The 12,134-nt window shown below is 37.2% G+C and overlaps 1 protein-coding gene across 1 annotated transcript in view; it reads left to right on the forward strand.

Annotated features, from left to right (window-relative positions):
* MAST4 (microtubule associated serine/threonine kinase family member 4) overlaps positions 1-12,134 on the forward strand; it is a 552,565-nt gene that overhangs the window by 428,752 nt on the left and 111,679 nt on the right.

Consider the following 12,134-nt stretch of genomic DNA (forward strand, 5'->3'; position numbering starts at 1 on the left):
TGGGAATGTCCATGGACATCTCTCCTGACTGTGTACCACCAGCTGAAAACTGTGTACCATGCTATCCTGGGGTATAAAGCATGCCTCACTGGGTGACATGGGGTTCTGGCTACTGGGGTCAGGTTTGCTGTTCCAGAAAAATCTCACAATGTAATTTGACCCTTATACTGTAGGCTCAAAAATCTGGTTCAATTGGTATCAGCTTCACTGTAGGCAGGGAGCCATAGTTACCAAGTTTATTAGATTTATATGATACTTCAAAATCCTGAGATAATAATTTGCAAGGATAAATACAATTGATACTAGATTTATACTTCCCAAAGTTCTTGTTCTCTGCCTTTTGGAATATTAGACTATTAAAATATTAGAATATTAGCAAAATGGTTCATCCTAAAAATTAAAGCACTAATTAGTGTGTATTAAAGTTGGCTGTTATTATTACTCTTGTTAATTACGTTTGGACAAAGCTCTCCATGAAGCAAATCAGAAGGTTGCTTAGGAGGGAGATTGGTAGCAGAGCTAGGCATGTTTGATGGTGTAAATGATTAAGGGCATGGGACTAAGGTGGACTGATGTGCATGATCTTGACAACTGGTCAGAAACACTCAAGTCTCTTCAATACAGACCCTTCTATGTCCCTTCACCTTGACATAGCCAGTTTGCCTTTGGCCAGTGCTTGAATGGTTCTTCAAGAACTTGTGGTTCTGCAACTTTTGTTTTTCTGTGTTTCTAAAGGCAACCATTCACCCTTCTTATTTTTACATTCTTTCTATCACTGTGCTAATATTTGCATTTAATGTCAAGTCTTGCTGCCTTAGAACCAGCTTCTTTACTTAGTTCTTGCATAATTCATTGTATTGATTGTAGAAGTTAGTTCTATGAGTGAGCTTCGGCTTCTTGTTCCAAGATCCTTGAAGGAAAGCCTCAGTGTAACATTTTGAGTGTGAAAACATATGTAGGAGAGAATGTATGAAAAGGAGAAACAACACAGTGTTTTATTTTGACAGCTAATATTTATGAAATACTTGCTGTGTGCCAGGTATTATGGTATTTTTTATGCCTTATTTAATCTCTGCATGGCCCTCTTGAAGTAGTACATATTCTTATTCCCATTCACCAGGTTGGTAAATTAAGACTTAAGGAGGCTAGAATTTGAAATCAGATCTAATGGTATGTCCTTGTATTTTATAACCCCACTTTCCTGGTTAGTCTGTTTAACACATAACTCTCTCTTATTTTGGAGAAAAGAATTATTATTAAGTTTTCTTTCTCTTAAAAAGTAAACCTCTCTCTGTTTAATGCCCATTTCTATCTCTGAAAGAACCCCTGGTTGTGAGAGCCACATGACCTCCCTCCCTCTGGGCCCTGCTTACCACTCGTTAGTGTTGCTGCCTCCACAACCCTGCTTTGTCTTCTAGACCTAAAATTCTATCACTTAGTCTACATATGGCACCAGCAAGGAGCATTCATTACCCAGACTGAATACTGAGCAACTTAAGGCCAGCATCTTCTCGTATCTCCCCAGCCCTCCTGTCTTTACAACAGAATTGGTTCCTTGTGGCCAATTTCATCTTTGCAAAATGAGAGACCAACTACACAAACATCAGTGGATGCAAATGAGAAAAAAGAAAAGACATCTGTCAAGTTAATTAAGGGAAAATATTCCTTTGACCTCTTGTCTTTTTCTCTGCTTTTCACCAAGGTGGGCTTTTCTTGCTTCCCTGGAAGGCTACTTCCCTTTCATGTTGGAAACAAATAACAGGGCACTGAGTGCTTAAGTATGGATTCGACACACAACTAATTTTAATATCCATTTGGCAGTTTTCCGGTTGTTTCTCCATTTAGGAAACATTTTCTTCTACTTCTGCCCATTATCACAGCTTTGACATTCATGTCATTAGCAGAATGTCATTTTGCAAGATACTGAATTAGATGCAGTGAGCAACAAAACATACTGAACAGGAAGATACTGGCTTTTTGCCATGTGGCTTTCCTCACAGAAGAGAACAAAGTGGAGGCTCTGATGTGGGCTTTACGTGTGTATGTTTGTGTTCTCACTGTGGAGGCACATGGAATCAGGGACAGTTCACTTGTGGGCAGCGCCTTATGCCAAATTGCTGTAAATGCAAAATGCTTTAGAGTTGGAAGGGTGTTAAATAGTCATGCTGTTCATTCTGAGCTTGACATAAATTTCTGTTGCGTGTCATAAAAGGAGATCCGGTGGTTACGGAAGTAAACTCCCCTCCCTTTGTGGGTCAGAAAGGAGCTGCGTAGAGTCTCTAAACCAGAAAGAAGGAACAGCTTTTGATTTTTCTGAATACTGTTCAACTGTGTAGCTTAATGATCTTACAAGAGTAAAACACCCACCAAATTCAGTATTTCTATGTGTAACAAGTTAAATAGATTTAATTTCTACATAGAGAAGGCTAGGTAAAACAATATTGTATTAGTTCAACTGTTATATATCTGTCCAAATAAAATTTATATATAAGAAAATCTGCAATCCAACTTGCTGAAGTTGTTGACTATTTCTTTGCTGTTGTTTTGGAGTTTGTTTTTTGTTGTTCACCATTTCTTAAGAGCTGTGAAAGTAGGAGATAGTAGGTACAGGGGAGAAAAGAAAATGGTAAAATTTCATTATGGTTATTTGCAGAAGGGCGGATTAGAAAATAGATTTTGACTGTTGGATTTGCTCTGATTTGTTCCTGCCAAATCAAACTACTTTCGAAGACATTTTAAAGATTTATTTCCTTATCATTGGCTAACTGAGAATGATCTGATGTTGTTAAATTAAGTTGATTGAAAGTAATTTATATAGTTGGAGCTTGGACTCTGTTTTGTGCTACATAAAAAATGAATCGAGTTGTGAGTTTTATCCATATTCATATGAAATACAGGGATTTTTAAAAAATTGTTTTATGTCACACGTATCCTCCTACCTCATCCCAACCCAATCACACACACTTGCAAAATTAGAGGTTTAGAAATTTGTTTATATTTGTTTGAATTTCCTTAACTCCCTCATATGTGTGTAGGTTTATCATTGGTCCCTGACTGCAGCAGCCCTGACAGCAGCCAAAGGTGTATCAGTCTCATAGGCATTTGACCCTTTCTCCTAAGATAAAATTGGAGCCACCCCCTCCACCCCTCCCCCAGCTGTCTGCCATTAGACATTTCAATAGCCCAGCCATATAGGCCCAGTCAGCTGACAGGTTAGGCCAGAATTTAGTGAGACTTCCTACATTGGTTTAGCCAGGTGAGTCCTGGGAGCTTTCCCAAGATACAGCACATTCAAGTCTTAGATCAAATTAATTACCTTGCTTTCCCAGCACACTCTTCCCACCCTTGTCCCAAATAGGAACAGTCTTTATGCACCTCTGATGTAACGTTTGAACTATTGTACTCTGAATGAATAGTCATAGCCCAGAAGTCATCTCATCTGTGATCCTCCCAGTCCTAAGTGTCCTCATTCAAATAGATGACCTGCCCTGATGTCTTAGGACTCTTGGGGTGGGCATGCAGTTTAGATCCCTATGATTGGCATTGCAGATAAAGTGCACTAGAAGAAATTCACAAGTACCAAGACATAGGACCTTCTCACATTGATAACTTTTTACTTCTGACATTTTCAGCAGTTGAACTTACTCTATTATAAACCCCATATTATTTCAACTTCTCCTTGACTTTGACCATTGTGTTATGCCTCCTCTTTTAATTCCAGTGATTATCCCATTGTAATTTTATTCTGAATTACCTGATGTGGGTTTTTTCCCATGAGATGTTCACACTCTCCAGCCGTGCAAACCTGTCAGCTCTTTGTGTTGTCTCACTTATGGATGACCTCAATCAGCCCGATAGTGTCAGAGTGTGTTATCATCTTGGATCAGTTTAGTTTTATAAATTAAAGTATGATTGGCCTCCAAATTAAATGGTAAACATGTCAAAGGCCGAAACATTTTTAGTCATTCAAACAAAATTACTGAATCTCTGACATTTTTAAGTTCTATGTTTTTCTGGGTATCCAAGGAGAGCCATTATTGTATAAAATATAATCTTTTTCCTCCAGGAACTTACCTCTCTTCTCAGTAAGTGCTATGTGTCATTCCCAGATATGTTTACTGAATGAATGACTGGTCACAGACCTTTTTTTAAAATCTTTTATTTTTATTTTTTGTGAGAAGAACTGGGGTGTAGGCCAGAGGTATGGTAGGTAAGACGATCCATCAGAGATAGGCTGGGGAGCAGAACAGGTGGATCTTCTGAAATATACTGCTAAGGGAAGCAGCAGGTGAGACAGGAGAGGTTTGTTGTGCCGTGTGGGTTAGCTCCCTGGCCAGAAATCGAACTCAGGGTGTAGCAGTGACAGCACTGAAACTTAACCCCTAGGCCACCAGGGAGGCCCTGGCTATAGAAATGATATGCTGCTTTCCCTGATAACTGTGGTACAATGTGCAAATGGCAGTCACCCACCAGTCACATGCTACATAGAACATCAGCATTCACCATATCTGCTGCATAGATAGAACTGAGTATGTCTACCTTTAAAATAGACATATAATAGAATAGCTTATAAGAAGTGGTTTAAAAGATTTGTGTGTCAGACAGATGAATGATATTAAGGGATTATTTAGGAAAGACGTATGAAATGGAAAGACAATTTTTCATGGGTAGTATATCCCATAAAATTTATGAAAATGTGATTCAGAGCTGATGGAGATTTTATCTCACATTTTAGATAGCAACACATTTTTGCATGTACCTCTCTGCTTAGAATACAGTTATCTGTGCAGTCTTATCTCTTTTATATGTTAAACACTTTGAGAATGTTTGTTTCATTTTATTATTTCCCATAGTACTTCATACATAGGATTAGACATTCCATAAATATCTAACATATTGAATTATGTCTTGCTGATATTTGTTTGTTCAACTGTCTCTCTCTTCATCCATGAAGACAGAAAATTGGGCCAGATCTCACTATGGATTTATCTTCTTAGATTAGATATACTGCAAGAAAAACTGTATAAAGTAATATGTATATTTTCCTATTGATTATCCTCAAATTTCAGAGCCTTTGAGACTATTCTTACCTCTAGGTACGTAATTAACCTAAAGTTTTTGCTCATAGGTTAAAACAGCATAGACAACCATTCACTTATCTTATCAGTAATACCTTTAGAAAGGAGCTCTTTCTCCTAATGGAAAAGCTAAGTTCAAGTATCAAGTTGATAACATCAGTAATAGGATTCATAATTACATATCTGGGATGACCATGAACTAGGTTATTACAGTGATTCAAATGTGTATGGGCCAAGCACATAGGCTTGGTGTAGGTGCCATGGTATCAGCACTGGCCATTTCTCCAGGGACTTGGATGCTGTACGGAAGAGAACATACTGGTAAAATGCTGCATTGAATCTTGGGGCCATTTTTTGCATGAATTAATTTTATAATAAAATACCATATTTTATAGTAAAGTCACAAGAGATGAAAGTATATTAGAGATTCACATCCACTTAACCTCCTAACTGTTCTCCCTTGGTTTTTCCAGTCTAGCAACCAGGTTGATTCTCTTAAATCAAAAGTCCGATATATTGAAAAACCTTCCAGAGGCTTCTCTTTTCACCCATACAGAAAACCTGTCTCCTCACTGTGACCTTCAAGTTGCTATTGACTAGTCCCTGTCATCTCTCCACCTACCTTTTTTGTTGCTGACCTCTAGCTTCTCTGGACACTGGCCTGTTTGCATTCTTAGAGCTCTGTTGCCTCAGGGCCTTAATGAATACTCACTCCCTCATCCCTTTTTTCTTCCACTATCACCTCCCACTTGAGGCCTTTCTTGACCAGGACTTAAAATAGTGGCTTTCCCAGTCTGCACTCCCTATTCTACCTTCTGCATTACTTTACTCCATTTATATCTCTCATACTATAAATGACATCATTCTTGCTGTATGTTTTGCTTGCTTTATTGGGCTTTTTATCTACTTCCTCATTCCTCATTCCTGTATTCCCTCAGAATGTAAGTTCCCTGAGGGCAGCAGTGTGTTTTCTTGTTCAGAATAATATTCAGCATATATTAGGGAATCAAGGTAATTCATTGGATGAAATATTGATAACTGGATAGAGCCTTGATTTCCTGGGTCTTAAGGAAAACACTGGCTTAACTTCACTAAGCAATGTATATCAGCAACAGAAATATTAATGTGTGGCTCTCTACTGCCTTCTAAGAAATATTAGTAACTATATCAATGTGGCTGTCCTGAGAAAGGGGTAGAGCTGTAGACTTGATGAAATCCAAAGAAGGCTAGAGTGATTTACATTAGAAAGAAAAAATGTTATTTCTGGGTAAAGACCAATAATATGAGACAGAGATGTCCTAAGGAGATTTTAAGGAAGACTTGCTTTATGTTGCATGATATACTTATTCTTTCAAATACAACCATAAGGATATCTTTCAAGATTTTTTGCAATCAGATTTGGATATACAGAGACCTAGATATTTAATGTTACAGAAAGGGAAAAGAAATGTACATGATACATATAATTTTAGTGCATTTAAGATTTCTAAACTTTGCTTCAAATGAATATTCTAAAAAAGGAAAATAAAAGACCCATATTTATGTTGCCATGGTTAAATCTCAAAAGTATAATGTTGACTGAAAAAAAGGAAGTTGCAGAACATCTATAACATATAGCGTGCCAAAGTACCATTTATCCAAAAGTCAAACAACCTGACTGTCATACAAATATAAAATGAGCATGTGTCAAAGGTATTATTTAAGTTATCAATTAGTGAGGGCAGTGGTAACTTATTAAAATAGATTCAAAGAGATTTTGAAAATGAGATATGTATGTGTGAGTATATTTATTTTTTTCAATTCCAAATAACAAATCTGCTTGGCAATGCAAAACTGGTTAATATCTTACAAGGCAATGATATTAAATGTTTGGCCTCTTTTTTTCTGTAAAGTATTTATCAAGTGAATCTGGTTCAGACAGGATTCATTTACATTGTTGTGGACAAGACTCATTTGTATTACTACCAGTTTTCTATTATTTAACTTCCACCCCTGTAGAGCTTTGAAAACACATAGTCAATAAGCAGTAAAAGATATACCCATATAGAACCAGATAACCACCTGGGAAGTCCACTGTATTCAGACTAACAAGCCATTGAAAGGAAAGCCATTCATTTCTCTTTCTCAATTCCAAGTCTTCATCAGTTTTTCCTGATACGTGATACCATAGTGAAAATGTAAAAATACACAAATGTTGTTCATAGGTATATACATATTTGTATGCTAAAGTATGCAAAATAGGTGGACAAACTGCAAACACAAGTCTTAGTGGTTGGCTGAGTGGGAGTGGAAAATGGTTATTAGTTTGGATGAGAGAGGCTACCTTTGTCCATATCTCTAATAAATATCTCTCTCTCTTTTTTTTTAAGATTGGGAACAAATATGACAAAGTGATACCGCTTATTCCAGAGGGTGGGAATTGTGGGTTATCTTTCCATCCTTTTTAAATTTCTAAGACTGAAAAAAAAAAGTGTGTGACTATTTCTCTCATTTGATTGAACCCCTTCATTTTAAAGATAAGGAAACAGAGGGCTTTTATGACATTTATTTGCAATATCCCATTAGCTAAAAAATTTCTGCCTCCTGGTCATTTCTAAATGACCACTTCAGCCTTTCTCCTTATTTAGGGTATATTCAGATACCCAGACTCTATTAAAGTATTAATAAATAATTAGCAGATGTTTACATCCAGAAGGCCTTGCTTTTTAATTGGTCTTTTGTGAGAATTTGTCAGATTTTCATGCAGATGAATCAATAAATTGTAACCCAGATTTTTCAAAATCTGGAGCTCTTAGGAAGCTCTGTATATTCTCATCACTTTCCCTCCATGGTGGTCTGTCGTGTATCACACTGAGTGTTGACCTTTCAAGTCAGCTGTGTAAGAAACTACCTCACTGTTGGGGTTTCCCCTCGTCAGCTTATCTTGTCACCATCAGACATCATATGTATTCATGTCTCAAAATGATGTAATTTAAAACTGATCTAGATTTCACCTACTTAGACAATTGTAAAAGACCAGAGCCTAATGGTCCCCACAGTTTCTACAGGCCTGTTCCAGGATAATTAACAGATTCTTCTGCCTGGAAAGATGTGACAGATCCAGATGTGAGACATTTACCACCAAGTCCTGTATATGGAGCCCTGAACATATGGACCATGTAGGCAGAAGGGAAATATTGGTGTTTCAGACAACAGAGGTACCCCAGTTCCCCTCCTTCATCTTAGTAGTTCATTCCTCTTTGTCCCTCACACCGAGTCAGGCTGGACATAGATGATGAAATTCATGATTGGTCTCTATTTTCCTAGCAAATGGAAGGTACTCTGGGCACTAATCAAGCAATTGAGAAGCTCCTTGTAAACCTGTTTTGGAGAGTGGGAACAGTGAGCTCAGGGAGCAGGTATGGGTCCCTGTTAAATCTTCACATCACCTGCCTGAGCCAAGAAAACAGGCAGACAAATAAAATACTTTCTGTGGTAGTCTCATGTCACTCTAAGCATCCCCACCCAAGTGCCCAGCCAGCTGTGAGGTTCTTACTCAGTGTTCTGTCCCTGCCTGTCTAGCCTCCCAGCCTCCAGGGGACAGCCAGTCCTACTCACTCAAATTTACTGTCATTGTCTTTTCCATTCTTCTCCCATCCAGGATCCCCAGAGTCAATAGTATTTGTTTTGGTGGTGGTGGTGGTAGGGTGTGTGTGTGTGTGTGTGTAGCACAAGAGCTATCTTTCTCTACCTATTAGTTGTCCTTGAGTGGATATTTCCAGTAAGCAACCAAAAGAATGAGGTTAAAATGACCTGTTCAGTTGGCATCATCAGCCTCTGTCCTAATCCATTATTTGTCTCACCTTTATCTCAGGTTGTATATGTCTGTCTTCTCAGGTGAAATTCAGGTTTTGCAAGTAGAAAATCTTAACTCTGCCATTGTGTCAAATTCAGAGAACAAATTGAGCACATTATCCACAAAGTTCTCCATGTGTTTTGCCTGGAGAACTGAGGAAGAGGATGTGCTTTGTGGGAAATGGATAATCCTGTTTGGCTTCTAGACTGGCTCCCAGACAGGGCGAATGGTTTCCATTTCTTGCTAAAGAGTGAAACAACACATTTGGGAATTGAATAGCAGGAACTCAAGTTCATAACTATTCTTCAGTTTCATTTTTGCAATCACGTACCTGTGTCCCTAAGGCTGAAAATTAGAGATAACTCACGATGAGTTCAAATGCTTATATGAAGATTAATTTTAAACATGGGATTTCTGCTATAGTAGAAGTGATGTTCCTGTTTCTCCTGGTACCATGTCAGCTGTCCTTTTCATTAGTGACAATGCTTGAGAAAAAAATGAGGCTGAATCAACTGAGTCCTACTGGTGAGAAAAGAAGGGACCTTGAATTTGTCTAAGTCAAGATGTGTCTACTATTTCATCACTTCATGGGTTCAGTGCATTTGGGTGATGGTCATCACCATCATCTATAGACCCTGCCTCATAGTTGAATGCCATAAACTTCTTTTATTTGCACAAAAGTGTGTGATACCTGTATGAATGGCAAAAGAGGTCAGCTCAGCAATTTGTTCCAGTGTCGTCATTAGTGTGGGTAGTGCCAGGTATCAAGTAGTTTAGGTAGTGAAATACACTCAGGTCCTACTCACTAGGAGCTTTGTTATTGTGGAATTAAATGTGGATTTTAATTCATTTGTGGGGAACCAAATGCCTACATCAGTAAGATCAGGTAAATCTCAAAGATACCAGAAACAGGTAGTATTGAGCAGAAATGGAACCCGCATCCCACTTTGGAAAGTTACCTACAGACTGTCTGAGTGAGGTCCCAGGATATAGATCAAGATACAGGTTTCGGGGGTTTAAATCCTGTATAAATTCCCCTTTATCCTTAGGAATGTTAGCAACAAATAAATTCATTTGTGAGGCCAAAACCTTACTTGGTGAATGTACATTCAAGTTTTGTTGTATATACCTGTAAAATTCCTTTGTCTTTGCCTGTATTTTATAAAGTCTGATTTTGCCATACTGAGGTGCATTTTGCTTCTAATAGCTGCCTGTTTGGTTGTTGAGATTGAAAAAAGTTCCAAGTTTGTTAGATTTTAATACTATTTCTACCTTCAAGCTGAAGGTCCATATAAAGGTTAGAGAAGACACTTTCAGTTACCTACTGAACTTTGATCTAGCATTTGTCAATAAGAAAAGCCTCCAGTTATTTAAGGATTTATGCAATATACTTACCATTAAAATGAAAACTCTTCAGCGGTTGAGCGCTGCGAAGCTGCCCGCAGATTGCTGCTTTGGCGCGCAGACCTCTCCTGCTGCCCGCTGCTTCCCTGCTCTGGCTCTGGTGAATTCTCTCACCCTCCCGCGCTTCTGACTGTACCCAGTGCATGTATAAACGAAACAAACGAACTAAAAACATGCCTCTATAAAAAAAAAGTTGAAAACTCTTCAAATTCTGAACAGTGTTTTTAACTAATTTTAACTTGTTATGTAGTCATGGGTGAAGTCGCCTATGTGTTCATTCACTCTAAATTGCATTCATAATCATCCAGTTGTAAAGATTACAAATCATTGTAGAGAGTGGACAAGCACAGGATGAGTATAATGCAAGATTCCTTGTATTAACCAAGCAAGGATATTCCATTTTAGGCATTTCTTTTTTTGAAAAATTTTAAATCATGTATTTCAAATCAGTAATTTTTAAAGTACTACCTTAGGTAGATTTTATTTTATTTATTTATTTTTTTTTTTTTGTGGGACCCTCGCCTGGCGGCCTGGGAATGAACTGGCGCTGCAGAGGTTGCGGGCAGCCTCGCAGCCCAGCGCTCATCCTCTGCACCACCGGGGGAGGCCCATTGTAGGTAGATTTTAAATCATGATATTGTGAAAGAGTGTTTTATTTATATTTTTCTTTATTTTAAATCTAAATTATTGGCTATTATTTTGCTTGTTATATAGTGTGTTGGTCATTCTATGTGTTTCTTAGCAAAATTAAATTTTTTAAGCTTCCTTTAAGAAATGTTTAGAGCTCTGTTTTTATCAACGCACATTTCTTATTCATTTGGTTTACATATATAAACATTAATAATTAACTGTTGAGAAAAATCTTCAGAATGATTTAGATCAATCACTAAATGTAAAAGATAATGCAAATAACCTTTTTGTGATAGTTAACCTATATTTCAGTTAATTTGGTAAAATTAACAAATACGTTAGCTAAGGTTTCTGGGGTTTAAATCTGTCATTTCTAATTTTCGTTATTAACATCAGCAAGTTGGTATATTTAACAATTGTATGCTGAGATGAAAGAAGATATTAATTCATATTAATATTAAATACATTATAGGGTATCTTTTTAAAGTAATCAGACTGGCTGATTTAATGATTATGAATTTAATAGGTTGCATACTACTCTTGATAGATGAGTTGACAATACCATAATCCACCTTCATAATTAAGTATCAAGGGTCTGTTCTTATTCAACAACTTATTTAAGGCTGAGTAAACATGATCTTAATTAAACTCACAGATAATGCTAGGGGATGTTGATTGTTCCAGTAAGGAAAATAAAATGATGCAGCCCGACCTTAAGAAATTATAAATATGAGAATGTTGATGAATGATAATAAGTAGCAAATATCTAAGAGAGAGGCTTGACTGAAAGAAATTGGGTTTGATTTTGAAATGTGTTATTTGATTATTTAGAAGTATTCCTTTCAAATATTTTATACAAACTCAAATATATCTATCTACTTTAGAAGTCAGGTGAAAATTCCTATTTCAAGAACCTGCTATAAAGAGGTATATTCTGAATTAAGACATTACAGTAGGTCCTTTTGAGTGGTTATAGGCTGCCCCTGTATAGGAGGATGGAGTCACAGTGCCCTGAATGTTATTATAAGTGAACTCAATGAGGTAACCTGCTGGTTTTTATTATCCTGTTCTAACAACTATATGGCAATGGAGAATGAAGTGCCAATCTGTACTGAAGAAAAGTATATGAGAATAAGATAGTCTACTTCATCATCAGTATGGGTCTCAGCCTTTGAGGCTTGTGAAAG

This window comes from Talpa occidentalis, unplaced genomic scaffold, assembly GCF_014898055.3.
Source record: "Talpa occidentalis isolate TD23 unplaced genomic scaffold, MPIMG_talOcc4v2.1 talOcc4.6, whole genome shotgun sequence".
Lineage (NCBI taxonomy): Eukaryota > Metazoa > Chordata > Mammalia > Eulipotyphla > Talpidae > Talpa > Talpa occidentalis.